The following is a 23,133-nucleotide window of genomic DNA, read 5'->3' as shown; positions in this document are numbered from 1 at the left end:
TACTGTCTTACAGTTCTGGAGATCAGAAGTTCCTTCTGCAGGCTGTAGTGAGGATCTGTTTCCTTGCCTTTTCCAACTTCTAGAGGCTGCTCCCATTCCTGGGATCATGGCCCCCTTTCATTCTTCAAAGCCAGCAGTTGCATCACTCTGAGTCTGCTGGTCATCACTCCTTCTCTGACTCTGACCCTTCTGCCTCCTTCTTATAAGGATCTTATGAGTCCACTGGACCCACCCAGATAATCCAGGGTCCTCTCTCCATCTTAACATCCTTAAGTTAATCACACCTGCAAAGTCCCTTTTGCCACATTAGGTAGCACAGTCATGGGTTCTGGGGATTAGGATTAGGACATCTTTGGGGGGACCTGCCTACCATTACCACCTTTACTGGCCAAAAAAAAAAAAAGAGATGGTTTGAGGTGTTCTTTTTGGAGCAGTTGTCTGCTGTCTGGATCCGCCATCGCTCATCCATCCCCAGGTCTCTCTCTTTGTGCCATTTCTCTGTGGGTCTCCTCCATTTCATTTCCTCCTTCCTCCCTCCTATACCACCTTTTTTGGTACCCTAGATTCTCAGGCAGTTCATGCTGGACAAATATGCACTTTTATTATCAAAATTTTTCTTAGGGGAGCGATATCTATCCTTTACAATGTTAGTATTAATCACTGTCCATTTTTTAAAAAAAATTATTTGTTTGTTTAATTGAGGGGTTGGATAGGTAATTAGGTTTGTTTGTTTGCTTGTTTAATGGAGGCACTGAGGACTGAACCCAGGACCTCGTGCGTGCTAAGCATACGCTCTACCACCAAGCTCTGTCCTCCCACCTTGCTGTCCATTTTTGATTTGCCACCTTGACACCAGTAGATTCTCAAAGCACCGTGGGATGCATAGTATTTATTTCTGAAGGAGCCCAGATGGCTTCTTCTCAGGGAAGTTCAGTTCGTGTGACTTTGGCACCACTCACAGAGACATCTGAATACTCTCAGGAGGGTCACCAAACCAGACCAGGGTCTTAGGACGTCAGAGAATAAACACGGAAGCCATTCATCACATCCATTAGCTGAATAAATTGTTCCTTTTGTCCCCAGCCCACAAGGTGAATCCCAGGAGGGAACAGGAAGTGGCTTGAGAAAATAAACCCGGCTCTCTGGTCCTGTGGATAGCGCCTCCCCACGCCAGGAAGTGGCAAGCTGGCTTGGCAGAAACACGTCTTAGTGGACACCATTTTCCCTAGAATCCCAACGGGGCAAAACTGCAGTCCTGACTGGATTCAACGAAGAACGTAGAAGTAAGTAGTGGCACTAAAATCTTGCACTCAGGCCTCACAGGTCCAAAGTTCTGGAACCTTCATTACCTCAGGAGGTGCTGTCAGGCAGAGGCTTTGGAAAAGCCAGGTGAGGCTTTCTGAGAAGGCGTTAATCCTTACTGCTCTCTGGTCATGTCTCTTCATAATTCATGAGATACCTGGCTCCTGAGGACGGTGTCAGAGAGGGTGTGGTGACTGTCTCCTGCCTCCTGCTCGTGGTGCCATTGTACTCCGATTAGTATTAATAATTGATTTATACAGCACCTTTTACAAGCCTGTCTAAGGTTGGCCCCTGTGTGGACACACGCATCACTTCCCTTCACCCTCAGATGATAAGCTTCCACCCAACGGGGTGGGAGGTGGCGGCGGGCGCCAGTCACCTCCGTGGCGCCGATGACGTGACAAGGAGACAGTTTGATGCAGGAAGTAGGCAGAGCCTTATCTCCTCTGGCTGGAGTGGGGGAGTGGGCGGAGGTGATGCCGGGCCTGCTATTAATTAGTTGAAGGATCAACCTCTGAGAAACCCAGGTGACAGAAGTATCTTTTGGCCATGGGGCAGTGTCAGTTTCCCTTTGTGCTGATCTACCCCACTGTATAGATGAGGGGGAAGAAAACAAATCAAAGAACGCCAGCGGCAGAAATGGAGTAAAGCCAGAGCATTTGTGAGTCACATCAGCATGTTACACGCGGCTGCGTGCCAAGATGAAGGTGAAGGTGGAAGTGATTATCTAAGGTGCGAGTTGTTGGCTGCCATATTTGGTGGAGCTTGGGTTGCTTATGTTATGTTTTGAGGCATCCTAGGTTAGTGTTTGGAGCTGAGGTTTTTCAGGGACCCTGTGTGTGATCATTGTGATGTAGTTCTGCGAGTGTAAGTTCACTTAAGATCTCCAATTACTTGTATTTTTGACTGAGTCCACATCATGTACTTTACGGACATGGTTTCTGGATAAAGCCCATCTTATGGTGATCCATACAAATACGGATCCCAAGACTGACTTGCTGGATGGTTGTGGGAAAGTTCTTGACTCTTCTTGAACTTCAATTTCTTCATCTGGGAAATGGGCTACTGAGAGTACCCACTTCCCACAGGCGAAGCACTGTGCTGGCTTTGGTAAGTGCTCTGTAAAGATAAGCTATTTATTATTTTAACATCATGATGATCATCAACGTGTTCCTCATCTTCATCAAATAGCAATCCTCTCCTAGGAGAAATGAAACATCTTGGTAGATCAAAAGGGAAGTCAGTTTCCCAGAAAGGAGGCAGGAGCAGAGAAAGAGTTCTGTGGGTGTTCAGACTCTGGTGCCATGCTTCCTGGAAGGTCAGTGGGGAGGATCCAGACTCACGCAGAGGTAAAGGCCAAGTGCAGGAATGAATCAGAGCTCTTGGGTGGCCACATGGAAGAACTCAGAGACCAGGAATCAAGCCCTAGTTTCAAAGGAAGCCAGGTCATGGGGTGTAGACAGAAATGAAGCAGAAACTAAGGCTTGGTGCTAGATGAGGAATTTCCAACTCTGTCCTACCCAATATCAGTCCACTGGTTCACGCTCCATGAACAAAGGGCACCGTGACCACATGAGTGGGGAGGCTGCAGCACAGCCTTCCCCCCTCATGGGGAGCCACAGAGTTTGTCCATGTAGTAAAAGCTCTGAGAAGTCCTGTAGTAAAGAAATCTCCTTGGTTTAACTCATTATTTTCCAAACCTATTTAACACTTGAACTCCCTCCTCTGATTTGATTTGATTTCATAAAATAACACATACTTTCCCTGATTATGCTTTGGGAGGGATTGATGTAGACAGAATTTGGAAGAACTATCTTCTCCAAGGCTAGAAAGACAAAACATATATTTTTTCTGTGTTTTAAATGCATCCTACCTGAATATCATTTAAAACAAACAAACAAACAAGCAAACAAAAAAACCTTGTAAATAGGTTCACTACCACTTCTGAATTACTGCTAATGGGCCTGGAAGTGTTCATCTGAGATTCTGCAGCTTTTTTAAATGGCTTCCTTGAAGGACGGAGAATGGGAACTAGCTATGTTCACAATATATGAGACTACCAATGCTATTCTTCATAATGTCCATCTGATAGTCACGGTGGTCAGTCATGGCTCCTAGTTATGAAGTCCTGTCTATATGCTCTTCCTTGCACTAAGTAGGAGGCATATACTATCTCCTTTAGTCCTCCAAAGAGGAAACCAAGGCTCAGAGAGGTTCTATAGTTTGCCTAAAGTCATCACTGGAAAGTAGCAGAGCCGACATTTGAATCCAGGATCAACCCTCAGAACAAAGTGAGGGCAGTCCCATGACCACCCTGTGTGGCCTCACTAATCCTTCATTCTTAACAACATTGCGGATGCTCCCAGAGTGACTCAGGGGGTCACACCTCCTGTTGGAGCCAGGGCTGCCCTGAGTAGTTGGGAGCTGAGGCCCAGATCACTTAGAAGTCTCCCCATCCTCCTGCTTGGAAGCCTGAGTCACTGAACGGCTGTGCGTGGCCCAGGCACCGCCAGGGAGGGTGGAAGCAGGTCTCACACCCCTGCTGTATCACAGGACCCTTGTCCTCTGTGTGCCAAACCCAGCTGTGTGCTGTCCGGGAGTCGCTTTCGTTTTCTGAAACTCACACTTGAGCACACACAGAGTTCCATACACATTGATTTGTGTGCTGTATCGTACATGAAGGCCCAGGACGGGGACCAGCTATTCCGGTTTGCAGGAAGCTGTCCTGGTTTTAACACTGGAAGTCCGACATCCTGAGACGTCCCCTAGGCCCTGGCAACCCAGGACAGTTGGTCATTAAATAGGTCCTTTTGCCTAGGGATTGACAGGTAAGCCTTCTCTAACGGCAGGAGGCCCTCCAAAACAACCAGTGTGACTGAAAACTGCACTTGAAGGTAGCAAGGTCCACTCTGACTGCTAAAAACAACAGGGAAAATAACCCTCATTGGAAAAAAACAATCCAACAAAGTCTTCTTTATTAAACCTAGGACTTTCTTAACACAAAAAAAGCGCTTTTAAAATGATATCCTTCTTCTCCACTATTATGCACTATAATAATTGCAGTAAGGAAAGCTGTCATTTGGAAGTGTTTACCAAGCTCCTAGCTGGCCCTGGACAGAGAGCACTTTGAATTTGCGCTGCAAACCCATGAGGTAGGAGCTGCTTTTATGCACAGTTGGACAGATGAGGAAACTGAGGTTCAGGCAAGTTAGGTCACTTGCCCAAGGTCACAGATATTAGGTGCCTGCTGCAGGCAGCTAGGACTCAGGGAATGAGAGCAGATCCCAGGCCCCATCCGCTCGGCCATTGCCCTCCCTGTGACAGAGATGGATACTTTGAGAATGAACATCTTTGGGTCATAATCATGCCCGAGCATCAGCTTCCTGAGGGCAGCTTCTCTTCATCAGTGTATCCTCAGAGTACTGTGCATGGGGCCTTAAGTGTAGTAGATGTTCAGTTAATGTTTGCCAAGCTGCACTGAAGTGAAAAAAAACTGCTTCTCTGCACATAACGAAAAGTATTTTTCAGAAGCCCTAGTCTGTTTCAGATAGGCTGTTTTCTTTATTTCTCCTCTAGAATAAAAGCTATTTTAGTAATGCCTATCTCCCTATTAGATTATAAGCTCATATAGATATGTAATATAATATATAAATAATATATTTAAAATATTTTAAGGAGTGCAAACTATATATTTATACATTATTTATAATATATACTTATATATTATATAAAATATTTACTGTTTATGTATTATATATATTTTTATATTATATATTTATATATTATGTATTATATTTATTTATAACCACATATTTATTATATATAATATTTATATTATATAATTTATATAGTTATGCATTATATATGGTTATATGTTATATATTATATTACATATATATTATTTTTAATATACATAAAATTATAAGGGCAAGCCCATACTGTGTTATTCGCTGCTGGATCCTAGCTACTAGCACAGTGCCTGGCACAGAGTAGGGACTCAATAAATATTTGCTTAATGAAAAGATGAGTAAATGTAGGCTGCCCAACAAGAAAACACTGAATAGAGAGAGCTGTGTTGCTCCTAAGGAAAATTCTCCACCCACTTTTTAAAAAAAATATGGTGGAGTGGAAGCCACCCACCTTTGAAACAACAAATGGGTCTTGTCTAAGACCAGGAATTTTGGTACCAAGGACGGGGCTGCCTTAGCTACAAGGATATTGTCTCTGGGTTCTTGTTTCACAGCAGAAAAAATGTGAACCTATTGTCCAACTTTTCTTTAAGCCAGAGTCACCGGTAGCCTTTCCAGTTGGACCTCCTGGGAAAATGGCAGCTCACAGCCTCATGGGGATTCACGCTTGGGTTGCAGGCAGTATCTACGGGTGAAGAAACCGTCAACTACTACTGGAAATACACGAGCACACAGCACTTTACCATGTGCCTGGCACGCTGCTGAAATGTCATATGTAATTAACCCAATTATACTTCACAACCATTATGGGGTTGGGGCCATTTCATCACTTACAGATGAGAAAATGAAGGTATAAAGGGTTATGTAACTTGCCCAAGGTCACAGATCTTGTAAGTCTGGCTTGAGTCCATGGTCTTAACCCCTCTAAGGCATTTCTCACAACCTGTACAGCAATGAGTGAAGAGGTGCTCAGGTGGTCAGTTCCATAAAACCTACTACATAGTATTTATTGTGCAAAGGGCTGGCATTCCCAATTCCCAAAGAATAAGGAACTACAAATATATTAATATTAAAGAATTAAAATTGTATATTAAATATTAATAACAACAGTGTAGTTAATTGTATTACTATATTTATGATTGTTATTATATAATAGGGATATTAATATAAATATTTAAAAATATTGGATGTTTTATTAAATATTAATGATCAATACTAACAGCTACCACAATCGAGCATTCACTATATGTCAAACACCTAATGAATTACTTGTTTTTACAACAAGGAGGTAGGTGCTTTTACATTAAAATTTAAAAAATTTTTTAAATATTTCAACTTTTCTGAGTTGTAGCAGACAAATAAAATTGTAAGGTATTAAAATTTCATCAGGGTGACTTGACAATATATGTATACGTAATGAAACTCTTCCTCTCATCTAGCTAATTAACACACCCATCACCCCTCATATTTTTTTTGGTTATGAGGTGAGAAATTTAAGATCTACTCTTTTAGAAAATTTCAGCTCTACAGTACATTGTTATTGACTCTAATGACCATGTTTTTCATTAAATCCTCTGACTCTATTTGTCTTATAACAGAGAGTTTGTACCCTTTTACCAACCTCACCCTGTTTCCCCCACCCCCTCAGCCCCTGGCAACCTCTTTTCTATTCTCTGTTTCTGTGAGTTTAACTTTTTTTTTTTTTTTTTTTGGTGATCCCATGCTGTATTGGTCTTTTCTTGTCTGGCTTATCTCACTTAGCATCACGCCCTCAAGCTCCATCCATGTTGTCACAAGTGGCAGAATGCCCTTCTTTTTCATGGCTCAATAATATTCCAGTATATAGGGAAGAGTATTTTGAATGTGAGCTTGGAACGTCTCTCCGCCCACCTAATCTCAACTCTTCTTTGGCAACAGCAGCTTACTTGGGGAGAACATTGTTGTGGTTATTGCTCATGAATCTGCCTCCTCTACCAGATTGTGAGTTCTCTGCCCACATGCTGATTCTTTCTGATCTCTACATTTTTAACATCTGGGTCTGTCAACTTTGCTGAGTTGAATCAAAGAAGTTTCACAGGCAAATCTAAGCAGAGGCAAAGCTACAAAATCCTGGATGCATATACCTCATAGAAGGAACATTAATCCCTTGCTCCACCCTCACTGCCCCACTGGGCATTTGGCAACCATCCCATGATCAAATAATCCTTGCCATCAATCTCCATGGATGTGAGAGCCCCCAGGAGGTGACACTCAGAAGGATCATTGTCAAACCCATTTTAGCCTTTCTTTCTAAATTCCCAGACTTTGTCGTTTTGAGTTGTCTCCAGACCTTCCCAAGGGGGATTTTTCTTGCTCTTGTAAACTAGAGATTTATGTTCCTTATGTGGACTTTTCCCATCTTAGCTGAGTTCTCAGTTGTGGGTGTTTTCCTTCGGGCGGAAGTGCGTGAGGCAGAGGACGTTGGAAAAACTGCTTTGTAGTGAGATTCTTAGACTAGTTCTTACCTGCGAGGGGTAATTTGTGAGTAAATGTAGCGTGGGGTTTCTGGAATCAGAAAAACACATGGGCTTCCCTCTTGGAGCCCTGTGACTTTGGGCAAGCTATCTGCTCTTCCTGAACCTCCCCATGCCCTTATCTGTAAAACAGGAATGATGATCTATGTCTTGGGGGGTGCTGGGAGGGGTATCATGATTATGCTTCGCCTTCTTTTTCAATCCTAATACTTATCTTTGTTGCCATCTGTCTTCCTTCTCACCACCTTTTCAACGATTACCATTATTTCCATCCATTTTTGGTGCTTTTTGTGGATCCCATTCCTCCTTCCACTTGTTCCAGCTTTTTAATCTTACCTTGTTTCTTTCAGCCACTTGCCTTATACGCTGTATAACTTGGGTCTCCTTATGAATCTTTTTTTTTTAAATACCAAGTTTTGTCTATTTTGAAAGACAGTCTTGTAACTGTGGACATGAGTGCGCTTAATTAAAACATAGTCAGTTGAATCAATTCAGCTGTTGGAGTCAGGACTTCTGCTGGAAAATAGATCGTAATGTACATTTCCAACAACTTCCCTCCCCACTTTGGCGTGACTTTGACAGTTAAAATGATGTCAAGCCACAGTATGTGCCCCTGAATGTCAGCCGTGAATGGGTCCTGTTGATTCACACCTAATAGCTTTCTATGAGAGAAGTTAGAAAAAGAACATCAAAACAAACCAAGCAAATGTAGAAAAGAAGCGGTTAACATAAAATCAAGAAGTAAGGATTGAAAAATGACCAGTGTTTGATTAGTAAATTTAAGAGGTTGTTCTTTGAGAAAGAAACATATTTTAAGAGGACAAGTTATTGAAGACTTTAAAGAAGAAAAGGAAATGAGGAAACTTAAATATCCCAAGTTAGCAATGAGAAACAAGATATGAAGGTATAAAGGGGATATTTAGAGTTATAAAAGAGTGCTATATGTAACTCAGTGTCAAGACTTTTCATCTTTGTCACTATTGGGTTGGATGATTCTTTGCTATGTGGGCTGTGCTGGGCATTTCAGGATGTTTAGCAGCATCTCTGGCCTCCACCCACTAGGTGCCAGTATCGCCCCCTGCCCCCAAGTTATAACCACCCCAAAATGTCTCTACATATTACCAGATGTCCCCTGGGGGGCAAATCACCCCAGGTTGAGAAATCATGCTCTCTATTAATCATTTTAGAAAATCTTAGTGACATGGAGAATATTCTAGGGAAATATTAATGATTGCACTAAAAATTAATATATATGTACAGTGTATGTGTCTCTCTGTATGTATGAAAACCAGGAAAAACATTTGCAAAGTTGTCAACAAGTCTTCTCTAGAATACAGAGTTCTGGGTCAAAAGGAATTTTCCAGTGAGTTGTATTCCACACTCAAGAGATAATAAATTTTCATTCCCTGTAAACTGCCAAGGTGACCAACTGTCCTGGTTTCCCCGGGACTGAGTGGTTTCCTGGGATGCAGGACTTTTATTCCTAAAATTTGGAAAGTCTGGGGGAAACTGGGACAAGCTGGTCATTCTAAACCTATCCCATAGGTAATGGGGAAGAATACACCAATTCAGCACTAAAACAAGAAACCACAGGCCACGTTCACTTGTGAATATAATATAGACAAAGAAACATTGAAGTTAAATCAAGTGGTATGTAATAGTAGTATTTTTATTTATTTGCCTGTTTGCTTAAGAAGCTTTGCTAGAGTGAAATCATTTGCGAGGTCTTCATTTGCTGCAGCAAGGGTGGTGTGGGCAGCACCTGCTGGGTCTCTCTCTCTAAACCCCAACCTCTCCTTCTTTCTTCCCTACTTGTTTCCTAAACCCATGCCCACATATTCCCTGGGGGGCTCCCTGGAACCCTCCCAGTTCCCTCCAAAGGACAATTGGAAATTCAAAACTAGAAGAATAACCATCATGGTTAAGTAGGGTCTATACCAGAAATATAAGATGGTCCAACAGGATTATTTTTATATAGATCAAAAGATATTCAATAAATACAAAGTCTGTATGATTTAAAATAAAAATGACAACCAAGATTCATTACTAAACGTAGGCGTATGCTCCTCTAACAAATCTTATGCTTATCTTTTTTCAAATCACTAACAACCTCATTCATAATGGAGGCCTTCCCATTAAAGTCAGGAACAAGGAGTCCTGTACGACCCTTAACTTAATCATTTTTAAGAAGTTTCAGCCAATGCAATAAAGCAGAAAAAACAGATAAGAGGAAGATAAACTAGAAAGAGAGAGATAAAAATGTAATTATTTGCAGGTGACATGATTGAATCAACAGAAAATTTTAAGAAATAATCAGAGCATTTATTTTTTTTTTTTTTGCATTCTTATTTTTATTGAAGTATAGTCAGTTTACAACGTTGTTTCAATTTCTGGTGTATAGCACAATGTTCCAGTCATACATATACATACATATATTTGTTTTCATATTCTTTTTCATTGTAGGTGACTACAAGATATTGAATATAGTTTCCTGTGCTATACAGTATAAACTTGTTGTTTATCTGTGTTCTATGTAGTAGTTAGTATCTGCAAATCTCAAACTCCCAATACTTTTTATTTTTACAAAAGAACCAAAACCTTCTCTAGTTTTTTAAATTAACCTAATAAAATCCCCCCCCAAAAGGGTGTTTAAAAGAACTCATCAAAGTTAAGCAAAAGTGATCTCAAAGTTAAAATTAAGTGAGAGTAGCCATAAATTTTTATGTGAAAAATAAGAGAGGTCTTACACTACCAAATCTAAAACATATAATAAAGCTATAATAATTCAAACAGTATCGGCCTAATGCAAAATAAACAACTAGATACATGGAATTAGATATAAAATCCCTAAATACACCTAATCATGGATAAAAATATAACCCATGATAAAGGTGGAAGTTCAAATCAATGGAGAAATGACCATTAAGTGAAAAATGATGCTGTGACATACGGCAAATTATTTGACAAAATAATGTCAAACACTTACCTTATGTCATATGGCAAAATTAATTAAGTAGATTGAGTCACCTGTCAACAGTAAGACTATAAAAGAATTAGAAAGAAATAATGATAAACTTATATCTGAACCCTGGATGGAGGAGCTTTTTTTCTTCCTTTTAGTCATTAAAAGGGAGACATCATAAAACAGCACAGTAAAAAGGGCAAATTTTTCTGAATGCAAATTATAGCTCAATAAATCTGACTTTTGAAGATAAAAGAATAAAAGGGAGGCAAAACTATAAGTGATATATTATACCAAATAAAAAACCAAAAAGTACCATAAAAATCAAAAGATGACTAGCAGAAAATATACATTATAGGAGTAAAACGATTATTGGTTTTATTATGTGAAGAATTATTTTAAGTGAATAAGAAGATGAATGTATAAACAGGCTGGGGATATGCATGATCAATTTCCAAAGAAGAAATATAAATGGTGCATTACAATTGTGAAAAGCTATTCAATTGCATTATAATAAAATCAATGCAAATTAAAAGAATAAGATACTATGTTTTGCCTATCAAATGGGAAAAAAATAGAGTGACAATTATTGAGGTGGTGGGGATAGTCAGATGATAGACAGATAGGCAGAGATGTCACCAAGATAGATATACAAAGATGATCATAACAACACGATAGGGAAGTTAGCTCCTCAGCAATAGATTCTGTAACACTATACAAAGGGCAACTATATATAGTAGTTAAAACCATGGTCTTAAAGAAGAGGAGGAAATATTAATGATAGGTAAAATTTTTTAAATTATAGAAGAACATGCAGTACACGATACTACTTTTGCCAAAAACCAAAATACATCTGTATCCACACACCAAGAGAGTGTAAGGATGGAAAATATAGTGACAGTAATTCTCTGACTGGTGACTTCTATTTTCTTTCCTTGCATATTTCTATGTTACCCAAAGTCTTCTATGTTATTTCTTTAATCATAAGGAAAAAAGCGTATTAAATACGAAAATAATTTCAATATGGCTGATAAAGAGGCCGACTGTCATTTGACTTCTTTATTTTTAACACATCATCATCTACCAGTTTTCTTTCATGACTTGTCAAACTGTATGACAGGGATAGACAGAACATTCAGTGGGATGATGAGGACTCAGAGAGGTTCCAAATGTTTCCCTTTGGGGGCTTGGCAGGGCATTAAAATTGATTAGTTTAGATTAAGTATTGCCTTTCCCTTTCCTCTTTAAAAATCAGATACCTCTGAATGGGATAACAGGGCCTGAGCCCTTCTAGGGGTGCAATGAATGTTGACTGACATGAATTGAATTGAAGACAGAGGCACTGTAAGATGCCTTTAATTACATCAGATTTTATTCCCTGTAGCACACTCTAAACACAGAGGTCTTTTTAAGATTTGGCTCGTAGGTGTGACTGACTTTATCCCTGAAGTTACTGTCTAACTAGGACATGGGAAACAAGAGGGCACAGCATGTCCAGCATAAAGGCACAGCTACTGAAAAGACAAAGAAAAAGAAAAATGGAATATAGGGTACATAAAGCACATTGCTCTAAACAGATTTCTTTTCAGATCTTAGACTAGCCATACTCTTGGTAGATAGACTCTTGCCTGGTTGTTGGTCCAAGTAAGGCATTTACTCATTCATTTATTCATTCATTCACTCACTAATTACTGTAGGGCATCCATGAGCCTCATGGTTCAGGCTCAGGTCCCCCATCACTGTTAATAAAACACAGACAACCAAAAAATCATTTCCCAGTAACTCAAGCTCTTTATTTGTATCTCTTGGACACTGAAACGGACACAAAACCTGTGGACCCTTTTTATTTATTCCTATTCTCTCTTCTTGTGATTCTGTATAATTGAACCTGAAATCTCAGCAGGGCAACAGTTGAAGGTGAGTAAGGGAAATAAACAGAATAGGCAGACCAGTATTCCCCTTAGTATGTAGGAAGGACAACTTCCTGGCACCTGTGAAACTCTGTTGGACCTACTTCACATCCCTTCTTATTTAATTATCACACCAGTGATCCAGAGTAGGTAATATCATTCCTATTTTGCAGATGAGGAAATGAAAACTTATGTCCAAAAGGTATATAAACTTGAGTCTGAACTTGGATATATCTAATTTAGCTTAAAGATAAATATACTTCCCACTTGGCTTGTTTTAGTCTCAGCTCATGATTGTTGTCTCAGTGTAATTAATAGTGGTTCCTTGCACTCCTCAAAAGCATTCCTGTTTGGATGATAAATTACATTGTCACCTATTAGAACGCTATTGACTTCAAGTAACGAGAAGCCAAGATGCAACAGGTGAAGACAAAGGGGTCTTTATAATCTCACAGGTCAGATGTGCAGTTAGGATAGTACCAGGGTTGAACAACTCAGCACCTCGCCATCATCACTGAAGATGGACATTCCTTCTGTCTTTTCCTTTGCTAGCCTTCCTAGGTTGGTTCTGCTTCTGTTGCCCCTACTGTTTCAGGCAACTTTCTCACACACCAATGGCTAATAAAGGCAGACAAAGGTCCGTTTCTTCCTTATATCTCCTTATAAACTTTTCCAAGTAGCTCCCAGCACATGTCCCCTCATGAGGTCACATGTTCTCTCTTCAACCAATCACCAGCCAGGGAATGGGGGAAAGTCACATGATTAGCTTTGACCAATCAGGGTTTTCTCAGTCAACCTAGGTGGGGCCACTGGACAAGGAAAGAAAAACTGGGCTCTTACAAAAGGGAAGAAGTGGAAAGTGGCTGTTTTGGGTCAGCAAAGAATAGGGATGACTGGCACTAGTAGGTGGAGAGAGGCCAGCCAGTTTGAAGGACCACAGATTGCTATTTCCACTAGCCCAGCCTCCCTCTCTCAGACTGTATCTTCCAAGAGGTTATGTCTGCCAGTCAGAGGTGGGATTATGGCATCACTATTGGAAGAAGATGCAAACCTATAGCTGCAAAAAATGTCATGCATCTTGTAGGATCCTATGATGGCATTTGGGAAAACTTTCAACAAATAGCGGCTTTTGAACTGAATGCTCAAGCATGAAGAGGAGTTTGCTCTGAACTATTGGCAGGGATGGTGAGGGGCATTCCAAGCAGAGGGAACTGCAGATGTGAGCACCTGGGGATGAGAAAAAGCCTAGCACGTTCAAGGAACTGCAACAGCCCCTGGCAATGGCAGTGACAGAAGGTGGGATGAGGAAGGTGAGCCAGGGCCATGTCCCAAAGGGCGGGTGTAACATGCTAAGAGGAGACTTTTCTCTTAGGGAGTCACTGATAGGCTTGACACTTGGAAGTGGTCCGACTTATTGTTGCCCTGAAGAAATTCTATTAGCAGAGTGTCAACACTTCCAAAGTAGGTATTTTTATTTTTATTTATTTATTTATTTTTATTTTTATTTTTATTTTTATTTTTATTTTTATTCAAGGGGTTGGAAATACCAGCTGGCATAATGTAGAGAGGTTACTTAGGGCCAGGGATGAGGTGCACAGCTCTGAAAATGCTTAACTTCAGAATTGTTCCAGAAGAAGAATGTTTCTTTGCTCTATCTATGTATTCCTAATAGTTTGTGACAGCGAATTCACCAAATTCCTCTTTTTTTTCCCCTCCTGGGCGCTAGCTACCCTACATTTCCCAGTGTCTCCACAGGTTGGGTAAGAACATGTGGCTAAGTTATGTCTGTTAGATGGTGGGCATTAGTCATAGTCCCAATCCCCTAGGCCATCCACTATGCATTCTCTTTTCCCATCCACTTGCCAAATTAAGACGACTCCAAGGACATAGAGAAGGGCAGAGCTACCAAATGGAAGGAGCCGGATCTCTGAATGACTGTGTGAACAGAGCCCTCTGCTGACTCTCACTGTACTTAGTATCATAGAGAGTCAATCCTTCATAGTGATAAACCACTAAGACTTGAGAGTGTTGTTTGTTACAGCAGCTAGGCTAACCTAATACATGCCTCACAGGTACCTACACACTCTTGAAATACTAGAAAAACTGACAAAACAGCTCTGTGACAAAGTCAAGGAAAATGTACTGAAGTAGAGGGAGGGGAGCAGCATTAAGAATCCTGAAAGGGAGACCGTCTGTGGAGTGGGGACAGGAAGTCCTATCTTGCCTGGCTAAGGTGAGGACTCCATGACATTGTTTATGGAAATCACCTGGCAGGAGTTGCATCTTAACGGAATAAGTCCGGAAAAGTTTTTTTCAGAGTTGGTAGCTATTCATCTTAGAAATACCTGACAAAGGGAGAGAGTAAGAGTGAGGATGAAATGAGATGATGATTTTCAAGCACTTAGCAAAGGGCCGATCAGATAATATGGAGGCAGCTATAAGAGTAACTAGAGGCTCTTACTGACATTTCTACTGTAAGAAATGACAGGGCTGAGAGAGCACTGGTTTTAGGAGGAGGGGGCATTTCCTGCTGTGGGGAATGACATGAGCAGGAGTGTGGAGGTTGGAATGAGGAGAGGAGCTCCCAGAGACGGCACAGTGATCAAGACTGTGTTGGGATTGGTGTCAGTGGTGGGGCTGGTGTTGGTGATGGGGTCGTGGGGAGGGAGATGAAGGACACCAGGTAGAGGAATTGAAAAGTTCTGTTTATAGCTGGATGACCACGTCTGCCCAAACTGATCATTCCACTTGCCACCGGGCACACTTCTCTGCAGCACGCCGGCGCCTAATCATATCTCAAGTGCTATTTCCAAGAAGCTCAAAGGGCTTTCTGGAAGTTATCTGCTTGCTTGTCCCAACAGCCCTGCGTTATCACTCCCATCTCACAGATGGAAGAATAGGTAACCTACTTACCCAAGGTCAGAGTGTGACTCAGTGGCCCACGTGTAATCAGATTTCAGATTTCTCTGTCTTCAGGCCTCTTCTGTGGCTCCTCCAGGATAGCTTTGGGCCGCCAAGCAGGCGGCATTTCTTCTTCCTCAAAAAGAGCCATTAAACATCCAGATTCCTCATGTAACTCAGTTATTAGCTAGACCCTGATCTGTAACGACACGAAGTTTGGTTTACAAACTAAATAGTCTCTTGGAAGAACGAGAGAGGTGCTGGTTGACATTCTGTGCTTTTGTTACTAGAATTTATGTTCAAGCAAACAGAAAAAAGGAAAGAATTTTACAGTCAGTACCTGTGCACCCAGCAGCTAGATGCTACAATTGACGTTTTGTTCATTTTACTGTATCAGCTGAACTGTTGCTAAAGCGGTGAGGGTGAAGTTCTTTCCAGTGATGTGGAAGTGATGCTATTCAGAATCTTTTAAAATATTTGCAAATGATAAGGAAAAGCTCTTTAAAAACAAAAATCTTTACATCTTTCATCTCCTCACCATAGAATGTAGTATTTGCTACCACAGTGAAATTACAGCAGATTCCAAGACCATTTTCACACTGAGAATAGATCCTTTGAAATAAAATGTCATGCCATTTAACTAGATTTGTCTATTTGAAAAAAAATCCCTTTCCACACCTAAAAAACAAAAACAAAACAAAACAGGGATTTAGAACAGGGAGTGTGGCCTGCAACCCTGGAATAGGTACTTACTTCAGGTCTTTCCTGGGAGAAATGTGTGTAAGGTCAGGAGACAGAAAAGGCCTCGCCAGAGGAGCCGAAGCAATCTTTACATCTTATTATATGGAGGAGGCTCAGAGAGGCTAAATATCTTGCCTGAGGTCACACAGTGAAGGCCTTTCAGTAACAGTATTATACCAGTACCTTTTGATACTGGAGGCAGAGCTGATGGAAAGAACTGAAATGGCCATAACATTTTGTTAGTATCACTATCCACCCCATTCTGACTTTATTTACAGGCAGATATGTGCTTAAACAATAAGCAATCGTTGTGACTGCCACCACCAGAGTACGTGCTAGAAATTTCCCTTTTGGGGGAAAAAATGTTGGGAAAATTGGCTTGAATGTGGATTTAAATTGCCTTCGTAAGGCAGAGTTTTTGCTGCCTCTTAATATGCTTTTGGCATGGCCTTCTCTGCCCAGAGGCTTTGCCCTGGATCCAGTTCCTGAGTTGCCTATGCCTGTAGCTTCTGAGGCCTCTAGCTATTTACTTGCAAGTAATGTTTAGATGTACCGCCTGATCAGAAAAATGAATACCGAATTGAAGCCTGAATTCTGGTCTCCCTGACACTCTTAGTGATTTAGCCAAGAGCAAAGAGTCTGTGGTTTCACTGGGATCTCTGCTTGCCTCTTCCTGGGAGGCAGGAATACCTGCCTGGTAGACCACTGAGGCCAGGACCCATTCTGAGAAATCCAGCCTCCTCTCGACTCCAGGAGCGCTCTTAGAACCAGCAGCCCCTAAGCTCCCAGCAGAGACCCACACTGCAGGAAGGAAGCAGCAGAATCTCATGTCCCTGCTCTATCAGTTTATCATCTTTGTCCTGTGCAACCCAGAGAGACCTTAATCTCTTGGGCGTCAGCCGGGATTCTGTCCCCAGCACTAAACTCATTTAAGGGGGGGGGGGGTTGTATTAATAATGAAGATAACCAAACAACCCAGGCTGTGATACTCCCTGACCTGCCCCCAGGCTGGCCTTAATGACTGTTTGTGAAGTGTGTGGAGAGCCTCAGATGAAAGGCGCCCAGGTGAGCACAGCCCTGCCCACTGATGTCAGGACACCTGCTGAGCCCAGCCCGCCTGGGGTCCAGCTGTTCTGCCCCAGCTGGCTCTGAAGGCCTAGCTCCTGCAGGCAGGCAGGCAGGCAGGCAGGCATTGGTGCAAAGGAGAGAGAGAAGGGAGAGGGACGCTGAGAATGGGGGCGGGGAGAGGCCTGGTATGGGGGCAGGGGACCAGGCAATACAGAGAGAGAAAAGGAATGAGATGGCAGATAAAGGAAAGAGGATGAGAGAGAAGGCGGAGCAGGGATGACTCAGAAACAGGTAAAGGAGATGGGGGGGGGTCAGAGAGAGAGACACTGGGGGGATGACAGAGAGAAGAGGAGGGGACTGATTAAGAGAGCAAGGTAAGGAGAGAGAAAGTGAAGAGGCCACAGGGAGAGAGGGAAAGAGGAGAGAAAGAGAAAAGAGGGATGGAGTGATTCAGCGCTGAGAGAAATTAAAGAGGAGTAAGAGGGTAACAAAGAGAGATGGAGAGGATCAAGACAGTAAGAGAGTAGAGAGACACAGAGAGGGGAGCGTGAGACAGAGCTGGGAGTGATCAGAGACAGTTCTAGGGGGAGAAAGAGACTGGAACCCACACCCAGACGCACATGGTGGGGCGGGGACAGAGGAAATTGAGACGGAGCAGAGGGGCACAGACAGGAGAAAGAGATGAGCAAGGCAATGACTTTGGGGAGAGACATCGCGGGGAGCGCGACCGTGGAAAGGGCCGGCACCTCCCCTGAGCCCCGCGCCCCCCTCCCCGCGTCTTATCAGCGGCAAGCGGGCGGGCGGCCTTGGGCGCGCGGCGGCGGCGGCGGGGCCTTATTGCAGGTGCGCTGGCGCCGCCGAGTCTGCGGCGGCAGCTCCGTGGCCGGCCGGGCAGCGGGCGGGTGGCGGCGGCAGGCACGGCGAGCAGGGGCGCGGGGGTGCGGCCTTGCCTTCGCACGCAGGCCGGTGACCGCCGCTCGGCCGCGCGCCCTGGCCCCGCGCCCCCACCGCCCGGCGCCCTCCCGCCCCATCCTGCCCCAGCCACCTGCCCTGAACCGGAGGCCGGGCTGGCGGCTGGCCGGAGGGTTGTGCTGAGGGCTGCATCTTTCCGAAGCTTCTGCTTTTGAACAATATCTATCTTTTATAGCTCCATAAACCACCATTTTCCAAAGATGCTGGTGTTCACACCATACGTATGTCAGATACATTCACTGTATTTTCTTTGCTGAAGGTAGCAGGGCCTTTCAGAGTAGGGCCTAATGGGCTTCATGTCAGCTTTGCCACTTACGAGCTGTGGCCTTGGGTTGGCATCTTGCCCTCTCTGTGCCTCAATCTTTGTGAAGCGGAGGAATAAAATGGTGCCTTCACTACAGGGCTGCCAGGATTAAGGGAATGCAGAGATGTAATGCTTCAACCGTCCCGGCACATAAAAGTTCTTATTTAGGCTGTAGCTAGTGTTATCATTATTGGAGGCAGGGAGCAGGGGTTGAGGAGCAAGCTGGTGGAAATCTACCTTCTGCTAAGTCCCAGGATTGGTGCTTCTGAATCTCCTTCCTCTGGGCTGCTGAGAGAAGCCAGGAGTCCTGGGAGTGCCTGCTGGCCTCGCTGCGGAATGGACAAGCTAGCTCCCAGCGCAGAGTCTCACATTCCTCCCACAGCAGTGAGTGGGCCTTGGGCCGTCAGCCTCCACTCAGAGCCATCACTGTCTTTCTCCCAGGGTTGCTGAGATCCCTGATTTCCCTGGGGGGGAGTGGCTACACACACACACGCACGCACGCACGCACGCACGCACGCGCAATTGGGAGCCAGCTGATTTGGTATTGATATCTGGTTCCATCTTTAAGAGCTGTGCATGTGACCTTGGGCCATGTCACCCACTTTGCCGAGGCGGTTTCATCCTCTGGTCGATGACCATAGTAACAGTAGCTCTTCAGGTCCTGATGTGAGGATGAATGAAACAGGTGCCGCAGCAGAGGGGCTGGGACACCCAGGCCTCCCAGCCGTGAGGGAAGAGCTGGCTGACCTCTCCCCGCTGGCCCATCTTCAGCATCCCTCCCACCCCCGCACACTATTCACACTGAGGACACACTGTCCCCGGGCTGCTCCCCAGCCAATGACTGCACATGCCTGAGCTGCTAGGGCCAGGCCTCTCCTGCCAGGCTTGGGGCTCCTCTGCTGGGTGGTCCTTGTTGGGCACTCCCTGTCACTGTGGCTGAGACTTCCTGAGAGCTGTGGTCTTAGGCAATTCCTGCCTGTTTCTCTTATCTCCTTCTCTCACTTCTGAGGGGTCAGACCCACACTATGGTCTGTATGCTGTCCCTGCCTCCTCCGGCTCCCTGCCCCTGATCATTCACAGGCATTCCCAGACAGATCTCAGGTGCCAGACTTGAGACTCCATGCTGAGTTTACAGAACTCACTTGCAGCCCCTGCCTGCACAGAGCTCACTGTCCAGCAGGGGAGACAGAGAAGAAACAGACATTTTGAAGTTGGGCACTAAGAGCATGGATGGGGGAAGCAGACTGCTAATGGAAGCACAAAGGAGGGGTGCCTAACCTGTCCTGGAGGGGCAGAAAGGAGGAACAATCTGGGAAGGCTTCATGGAGGAGGTGACATCTGTGCTGCATCATGAAGGATGACTGGAGTTATTTCAGATAACTTGCAGGTATCCCTGAAGTCAGATATACCCAAATGAGTTAAACCTATAATAGGTCCAGGAGGGAAGTTTTCTGTCTGGGAGGGGTGAAGAGTCTTGTATAAAGGGTGACTTTTGACTTGTTACTGTAGAATAAATAAGACAGCAGTGCTGCCTAGGGGTTAAGTGATTGGGGGCGGAGTGTCCCCAACTATCTGCTCACCAGAGCCAGGCATGTCAGAGTGAGTGAGGTGGACAAGGGTGGACCTTCCTCATCTAACTGGGAGACACCAGCCTAGTTGGCTAGATTTTCTGATTCTTCAAGTGGTGCTGGACATTTTTAGGTGAAATTTCCCATTTTCTTTATCTTAAGCAATCAGTAAAAGAGCATTAAAAAAAACAGAAAACCAACAAACACTGGGCAGATTAAATAAAGCATGTCTGAGGTCCAGATTTGGTCCCGGGACCACCAGTTGGAGACCTGGGCAGGAGGCTGGAAGAGAGATGCCACCTAAACGGGACCCCAAATGGCCATTTGGCCTGTAAGCCCTTTCTTCCCCAAGTCTTAACCAGGCCTCCAAGCCCTCAGCCTCCCTTAACTTTGAGTACTTGTAGCGTCTCAGAATTTAGCTTTGAACTTGAACACTTCTTTTAAAGTCAGAGCCTCCAGGGATGGGTCCTGGGCAATGATCATTATAATTCCCAGTTCAAACTGTGAGGCCCAGAGGGTCCAGAGGCTGCAAACATCCAGGTCTGACCTCTTCCCTTCAGCTTTCTTTGCCTCCCAGAGGGCAGAAGGATGCAGAACCTTCTAGAACCTGAGGCATTGCTCCCGTGTCTCCCTCATTCAAATGATGGCTCTCTTTCCTTAATCCTTTCTTGGGTCGCCCCATCTTTTCCAGTTTTCATCATCATTAAAATGGGGGCATGCTGACCCACACGCCGAAATGAAGCAAATCAAATAAAATAGAGAACTGTCGAAGTCTTTGCATGACAGCCGAGGGGAAGTTCCCCCAAATTAAGGCAGCGCCTGTGAGCCCAGCAGTCAGAAAGAAAACCTTTTAGCTGAAACCAAGAACATTCCCGGCTGAGGTATTTCATTATAATAATGGTCTATCTTGGATGGGCAATTTAGGAGAGAGGTTAGCGTCTGAATACCGTTCAGACTAAGAATGCTGGGAGGTGGAAACGGGAACCTATCCATTCTTCAATTTGAGGCAGGGAGTTTGATTCAATCCATGGAGCTTTTAGGTTTATTTCCCTGGTTTTGAGGCCTTTGCATCATAGATAATCTTTGTTTTCAGACTTCCAAGGAAGGATTGGCAGTTCAAATCTGATAGGAGTCTCATTACTTCTAACCACCCATTAGTTAATTGCTCAGAGGAGGAGGAGCTGATTGGGCAGGGCCATGATGGTCCTCAGGGTTCCCTACTCCCGATGGGATTAAGCCAGTTAGATGAGGCAGATCCAAGTTTCCAAGCCCTTCTGAATTCACGGAGTCCTCGCTGTGTGTCCCAGTGAGAGAAGGCTCCAGAAGAATGGGCCCTGTCCGTGGCTGCGTGGTGGTTCTGGGGTAACATAAACAATGACAGGTCTTGATCACATTCAATGATGAAGTAGAAGACCTTGCAATCAAGTTGCATGTAAGGACTATTCATTGAGGGCCCACTGTGTGCTTCCCAAGAGTATGGTAGCAGGCAAGACAGGATTGATGCTCTCATGAGGTTGACACTTACCTGGCAGATGGCCATCAAAGACATACTGTAGCATAGTGTGTGCGTTCATTTCCTGGCTGTCATACCAAAGTACTGCAAACTGGGTGGCTTAAAACAAAGGTTTATTCTCTCACAATTATGGAGGCCAGAAGTCAAAAGTCAATATGTCAGTAGGGCCATCCTTTCTCTGAAGCCTAGATGGTAGAATCCTCCCTTCCAGCTTCTGGTGGCAGTAGATGATCCTTGGCTAGGTCACTGGAAGCTCTGCCTCTGTTGTCACATTTTCCCTGGGTGCCTCTGCTCATCTTCTTACAAGGGCATCAGGTCATCTTGGATTAGGGCCCACCTTAGGACCTCATCTTAATTTGATTACATTTGCAAAGACCCTGTTTCCAAATAAAGTTACATTCACAGGTTCCTAGGGTTAGGACTTCAACCTGCCTATTTTAAGGGACATAATTCAATCCATAACAGGGCATAATGGGGGAACTGATCTAGTATTGAAGGCTTTGTAAGACTTCTCTGAAAAGCTGAAGCTTGGAGCATATATAAGAAAGCAGTGTTTGTCTTTGAGGGCTGGGGAAATATAGTTGGAAAGGGTTTGGACCAAGCAATACAGGAGATTCAGGAACCAGGGGAAGATGCAAGGATTAATCCCAAAGTCTTTGCAACATGTGTCAGTATTTTTGTAACTAAAGTCCATCTTTCTGTATCAAACCGGAACTCCTAAGTGCATGTACTTTTATTTACTCCTAAGAGATTCCTTTATGCTCAGCTTATGTCTCACTTTGTACCCAGGCCCTCGGTAAAGAAATTAAAATCAAATCAAGATATAAAAGTTAAAATCAAGTTGACAGTGTTTTCTGTGTGGCCTGAATGGAAGACATTCAGGTAAAAGTAAGAGATGGGTCAACCAAGGGGGGTAAGAAATGAGGCTTTGGAATGCAGAGAAATGAGTTTGAGTTCTAGCTTTAGCGGCTTCTAAGCCTGTGTGAACTTGGCCAGGTAAGGTAACCTGTCAGTGCCTTAGTTTCCTATCAGCAAAATGAATTACTAATTCCTGTGTTTCCAGCTTATTGTCCAGAAAAGTCTAGTGAGTTTTGGCAGAGGACTAATTACTGGGTCAGACCCATAGAAAATGCCCAATAGATGGTAGTTATGATGAAGACTTGGGAAGTCAACTCAGGAGATTAAGTATCCACACATGAGAAATTAAGTCCTACAAGATTTAAACTAAGTATCAAGATGGGAATAGAAGAAATGTCACAAAGCAGAGGATGATTAATTGCCATTGAAGTTTTACAAATAGTAATTGGCATAAGAAAGAGAGTGAGCTTATAAAGGGGAGACCTATGGGTGAGATGGGCTTGTAGGATCAAGGAGGCAAAATGGGGGCATTCCTTGCAGAGATAATAGGGTGAATGGAGGATTAGAGAGAGCACACGTTGAGTGTGGTTTTAAAATAGAGAGTAGAACAGTTTGACTGGAGGCAGAGAGCCCTCTTGAAAAGCAAAATCCTGCCCCTATTATTTGAAAAGGAGTTCGCGGCTTGCTGTGGTTTTAAAACATGTGTACAAATTCTTTGCCACTCTTCCCATGGGAAGGTGGATATTACTTTCCTCGCCTTGAATGCGGTGATCCTTGTATCTTGCAAAGGAAATGATGATGTGTAACTTCTGAGGCTAGGTCATAAAAGGAG

The 23,133-nt window shown here is 43.6% G+C and overlaps 1 long non-coding RNA gene across 1 annotated transcript in view; it reads left to right on the top strand.

Annotated features, from left to right (window-relative positions):
• Positions 1–1,094: 1,094 nt before the first annotated feature.
• LOC135319740 (uncharacterized) overlaps positions 1,095–23,133 on the top strand; it is a 158,810-nt gene continuing 136,771 nt past the window's right edge. The window contains exon 1 of the long non-coding RNA XR_010378576.1: positions 1,095–1,283. This is a non-coding gene — a long non-coding RNA (uncharacterized LOC135319740). The remainder of the gene's footprint in view (positions 1,284–23,133) is intronic.

The sequence above is a fragment of the Camelus dromedarius genome, chromosome 31, assembly GCF_036321535.1.
Source record: "Camelus dromedarius isolate mCamDro1 chromosome 31, mCamDro1.pat, whole genome shotgun sequence".
NCBI lineage: Eukaryota > Metazoa > Chordata > Mammalia > Artiodactyla > Camelidae > Camelus > Camelus dromedarius.
The sequence above is the reverse complement of the archived record's forward strand: the minus strand, read 5'-3'. Positions and strand labels throughout refer to the sequence as shown.